Below are 6,000 nucleotides of genomic sequence, written 5' to 3'. Positions count from 1 at the left end.
TTTACTTTGTTTTTACTTTTTACTTTGCATCTCTATACCAAAAATACCAAAAATATTATTTATCATCTCTATCAGATCTCACTTTTGTAAGTGACCGTGAAGGGATTGACAACCCCTAAGCGCGTTGGTTGTGTTGAGCTATTGTTTTTGTGTAGGTACAAGGGACTCACACGTGGCCTCCTACTGGATTGATACCTTGGTTCTCAAAAACTGAGGGAAATACTTACGCTACTTTGCTGCATCATCCTCTCCTCTTCGGGGAAATCCAACGCAGTGCTCAAGAGGTAGCAGTCCACATGTTTAGAGATAGAGGTGTCGATAAAATAAAATACGGACATGAGGGCATCATGATCATTCTTAGAATAGTAACACACACACACACACACACACACACACACACACACACATATATATATATATATTGTCATATGATTTCTTATGATAAACTAACAATTCATTCACAATTTCAAGTATGAATCAGAAACTTCATTGAGAACCAACAAACTATAATCTCAGTCATTGAAGCAATTGTAATTTATCATAACATAGGAAAGAGTGAATATAAGAGCTTTTCAGTAAGTCCACATACTCAACCATCATTTAGTCTTTCACAATTGCTAACACTCATGCAATATTTATGGTTATGAAGTTTTAGTCGAACGTAGAGAAAGATAGGGGCTTATAGTTTTGCCTCCCAACCTTTTACCTCAAGGTAATATCAACAATAATAGTTCATGAAAACTCACATCCATTTAGCTATATATATCAGGGTCTTTCCAACACATTTTGCTTGCCAAAGGATAAAATGTAAAAAAGGAAAGGTGAAGATCACCATGACTCTTGTATGAAGTATAAGACAAGAATAAAAGATAGGCCCTTCGCAGAGGGAAGCAGAGGTTATCATGTGCTTTTATGGTTGGATGCACAAAATCTTAATGCGAAAGAACGTCACTTTATGTTGCCACTTGTGATATGGACCTTTATTATGCAGTCCGTCGCTTTTATTTCTTCCACATCACAAGATCATATAAAGCTGATTTTCTCCACACTAATAAATCATACATATTTAGAGAACAATTTTTATTGCTTTCAACAATGACAACTTACTTGAGGGATCTTACTCAATCCATACGTAGATATGGTGAACTCTCATGGCAAAACTGGGTTTAAGGATATTTGGAAGCACAAGTAATATCTCTACTTGGTGCAAAGAATTTGGCTAGCATGAGAGGGAAAGGCAAGCTCAACATGTTGGATGATCCATGACAATATAATTTATTTCGGATGTAAGAAAACATAACCCATTACATTGTCTTCCTTCTCCAACGTCAACTCTTTAGCATGTCATATTCTATAGAGTGCTCACAATCATAAAAGATGTCCAAGATAGTATATTTATATGTGAAAACCTCTCTTTCTTTATTAATTCCTATTAATTGCAACGATGACCAAAACTATGTTTGTCAACTCTCAACAACTTTTATTCATCATACTCTTTATATGTGAAGTCATTACTCTCCATAAGATCCATATGATCCCTTTATTTCTTTTTATTCTTTATCTTTTATTTTTACTCCCTCCAGATCATAGCAAGATAATCAAGCCCTTGACTCAACACTAATCTTTATTATATAGCTCACTGACTCGATTACAAAGAAGGATCATAAAGCAAAAACTCAGAACTAGATCATACTAAAACTTTATTCTACTAAATAAAGATATTACCAAAAGGATCGGACTAAGAAAAACGGTAATGATAAAAGTGTGATGGTGATATGACACTGGGGCACCTCCCCCAAGCTTGGCAGTTGCCAAGGGGAGTGCCCATACCCATGTGTTTATATCTCCTTCCTCGGAGGTGGTGATGATGGAGTTGTTGATGATGTAGGCTTGTCGTCCATCTTCCAAGGCATAGGCTCACCATCATAGAAGGATGACCGAGTCTCCGGAATCCTCGAATCTGCAGCCAAAATCATCCTCTTGAATCTATATTCATACTCACATTTTTGGTTTTGCAGGTCATAGATCTGGGCCTGGAGATGCTCCATTTTCTCATGAAGCTTGAAGATGGTCTCTCCGATGTTTCTGGCATCTAGCTTGGCGGTGTTGGTGAACTCCGTGATCATTATGTGGTTGGTGTCGAGTCCACGTTCCACCATCTCCTGGCACTTGAAAACTTGTTGCTCCATTGCTTCGAGTCTTGTCTCCACGCTTCCGGTCCTCCTTAGTCCCTCAATATCGCGGATGTGCAGCAACCCCTCACGCATCTCAATGGTTTGAGGGTGTTGCAGCACATCCGCGAGGTAGGGGTTGATGGCCTTCTCAAAGAACTTGTCCTTGGGGGCACTTGAAGACGCCATGGCGATCTAGATCTGTCAGAAAAACAGCTCGAAACAAAGACAGAAGATATTTGCATGACACGGTGGTCAAAACCTTTGGGAGATTATATAATGAATTTTTACCGACCAAAAGAAGTATTGTGCAAGAAAATGGAGTCCGGAGAGCACACGAGGTGCCCATGAGGCAGGGGGCGCCCAGGGGGGTAGGGCGCGCCCTCCACCCTCGTGGATGCCTCGTGTCCTTCCCGGACTACTTCTTATTTTCCTATTTTCTTAAATATTCCAAAACAGAGAAAAATTGCTATTAGAACTGTTTTGGAGTTGGTTTACTTACCGTACCATATACCTATTTCTTTTCGGAGTCTGAGACGTTCTGGGAAGTGTCCCTTATGTATTCCTCCGGGGTTACGTTTCAATAACATTAGTTTCAACATTTATGGGATTACCTGAGATATAGTATTTGATTCTTTGGCCGTTCACCACCCTCGGATTCATGCCTTCGAAGTTGTTGATTTTTGTGGCACCAGAACGATAGACCTCCTCAATGACGTAAGGGCCTTCCCATTTAGAAAGGAGTTTACCTGCAAAAAATCTTAAACGAGAGTTGTATAGCAATACATAATCACCTACATTAGACTCATGTTTTTGTATCCTTTTGTCATGCCATCTTTTAACTTTTTCTTTAAACAGTTTGGCATTCTCATAGGCCTGGGTTCTCCATTCATCAAGTGAGCTAATGTCAAATAGTCTCTTCTCACCAGCGAGTTTGAAGTAATAGTTGAGCTCTTTAATGGCCCAATATGCCTTATGTTCTAGTTCGAGAGGTAAGTGACAAGCTTTTCCATAAACCATTTTATATGGAGACATACCCATAGGATTTTTGTATGCGGTTCTATAGGCCCATAATGCATCATCAAGTTTCTTGGACCAATTCTTTCTAGATCTATTAACAGTCTTTTGCAAAATTAATTTAAGCTCTCTATTACATAGTTCTACTTGACCACTAGACTGTGGGTGGTATGGAGATGCAATTCTATGATTAACATCATACTTAGCAAGGGTTTTACGAAAAGCACCATGAATAAAATGAGAACCACCATCAGTAATTAAGTATCTAGGAACTCCAAACCTCAGAAAAATAACTTCTTTAAGCATCTTAATAGAGGTGTTATGATCAGCAGTACGAGTTGGAACAGCTTCTACCCACTTAGTAACGTAATCAACAACAACTAAGATATGTGTATACCCATTAGAGGAAGGAAACGGCCCCATATAATCAAAGCCCCAAATATCAAATGGTTCAATAACAAGTGAATAATTCATAGGCATTTCTTGACGTCTACTAATATTACTGTTGGGGAATGTAGGAATAATTCATAAATTTCCTATGTGTCACCAAGATCAATCTAGGAGATACTAGCAACGAGAGAGAGGGAGTGCATCTTCGTACCCTTGAAGATCGCTAAGCAGAAGCGTTACAAGAACGCGGTTGGTGGAGTCGTACACGCAGCGATTCAGATCACGGTCGATTCCGATCTAAGCGCCAAACAACGGCGCCTCCGCGTTCAACACACGTACAACCCGATGACGTCTCCCGCGCCTTGATCCAGCAAGGAGAGAGGGAGAGGTTGGGGAAGACTCCGCCCAGCAGCAGCACAACGGCGTGGTGATGGTGGAGGAGCGTGGCATGCCAGCAGGGCTTCGCCAAGCACTGCAAGAGATGAGGAGGGACAGGGGTAGGGCTACGCCAAGAGGTAGAGAGACAAGTGTGTTGGGCAGCCCAGAACCCCACTATTTATAGGAGGAGGGGAGGAGGGTGCGCCCCCTCTAGGGTTCCCACCCCTAGGGGGCAGCAGCCCTAGATGGGATGGAGGGGGCGGCCAAGAGGGGGAGAGGGGGCGCGCCCTAGGGTGGGCCTTAGGCCCATCTGCGCCTAGGGTTTCCCCCTTTCTCCTCCTAGCTGCACCTTGGGCCATGGTGGGAGGCGCACCAGCCCACTCAGGGGCTGGTCCCTTCCCACTCTTGGCCCGTGCAAGCCTCCGGGGCTTGTGGCCCCTCCCGGTGGTCCCCCGGAACCCTCCGGTGGTCCCGGTACATTATCGGTGACGCCCGAAACACTTCCGGTGGTCAAAACCTCACTTCCTATATATTATTCTTTACCTCCGAACCATTCCAGAACTCCTCGTGACGTCCGGGATCTCATCTAGGACTCCAAAAAATATTCGGTAACCACGTACAAACTTTCCCTATAACCCTAGCGTCATCGGACCTTAAGTGTGTAGACCCTACGGGTTCGGGAATCATGCAGACATGACCGAGACAACTCTCCAGCCAATAACCAATAGCGGAATCTGGATACCCATGTTGGCTCCCACATGTTCCATGATGATCTCATCGGATGAACCACAATGTCGAGGATTCAAGCAATCTCGTATACAATTCCCTTTGTCAACCGGTAGGTTACTTGCCTGAGATTCGATCGTCGATATCCCAATACCTCGTTCAATCTCGTTACCAGCAAGTCACTTTACTCGTTCCGTATTGCATGATCCCGTGACCAACTACTTAGTCACAATGAGCTCATTATGATGATGCATTACCGAGTGGGCCCAGAGATACCTCTCCGTCATACGGAGTGACAAATCCCAGTCTCGATTCGTGCCAACCCAACAGACACTTTCGGAGATACCTGTAGTGCACCTTTATAGCCACCCAGTTACGTTGTGACATTTGGTGCACCCAAAGCATTCCTACGGTATCTGGGAGTTGCACAATCTCATGGTCTAAGGAAATGATACTTGACATTAGAAAAGCTCTTAGCAAACGAACTACACGATCTTGTGCTATGCTTAGGATTGGGTCTTGTCCATCACATCATTCTCCTAATGATGTGATCTCGTTATCAATGACATCCAATGTCCATGGTCAGGAAACCATAACCATCTATTGATCAACGAGCTAGTCAACTAGAGGCTTACTAGGGACATGTTGTGGTCTATGTATTCACACATGTATTACGGCTTCCAGTTAATACAATTATAGCATGAACAATAGACAATTATCATGAACAAGAAATACAATAATAACCATTTTATTATTGCCTCTAGGGCATATTTCCAACAGTCCCCCACTTGCACTAGAGTCAATAATCTAGTTCACATCACTATGAATCCAACACCCATGGGGTTTGTTCATATCTCGCTTGTGAGAGAGGTTTATTAGTCAATGGGTCTGAACCTTTTAGATCCATGTGTGCTTTACAAATCTCTATGTCATCTTATAGATGCAGCTACCACGCGCTACTTGGAGCTATTCCAAACAACTGGTCTACTTTACGAATCTGGTTTACCACTCAGAGTCATCCGGATTAGTGTCAAAGTTTGCATCGACGTAACCCTTTACGACGAACTCTTTTACCACCTCCATAATCGGGAAAATTCCTTAGTCCACTAGTTACTAAGGATAAGTTCGACCGCTGTCATGTGATCCATTCCTGGATCACTCTTGTACCCCTTGACTGACTCATGGCAAGGCACACTTTGGGTGCGGTACACATCATAGCATACTGTAGAGCCTACGTCTAAAGCATAGGGGACGACCTTCGTCCTTTCTCTCTCTTCTGTCGTGGTCGGGTCTTGAGTCTTACTCAATACTCACACCT

Source organism: Triticum dicoccoides, chromosome 1A (genome assembly GCF_002162155.2).
Source record: "Triticum dicoccoides isolate Atlit2015 ecotype Zavitan chromosome 1A, WEW_v2.0, whole genome shotgun sequence".
In the NCBI taxonomy this organism is placed as follows: Eukaryota; Viridiplantae; Streptophyta; class Magnoliopsida; order Poales; family Poaceae; genus Triticum; species Triticum dicoccoides.
The sequence above is the reverse complement of the archived record's forward strand: the minus strand, read 5'-3'. Positions refer to the sequence as shown.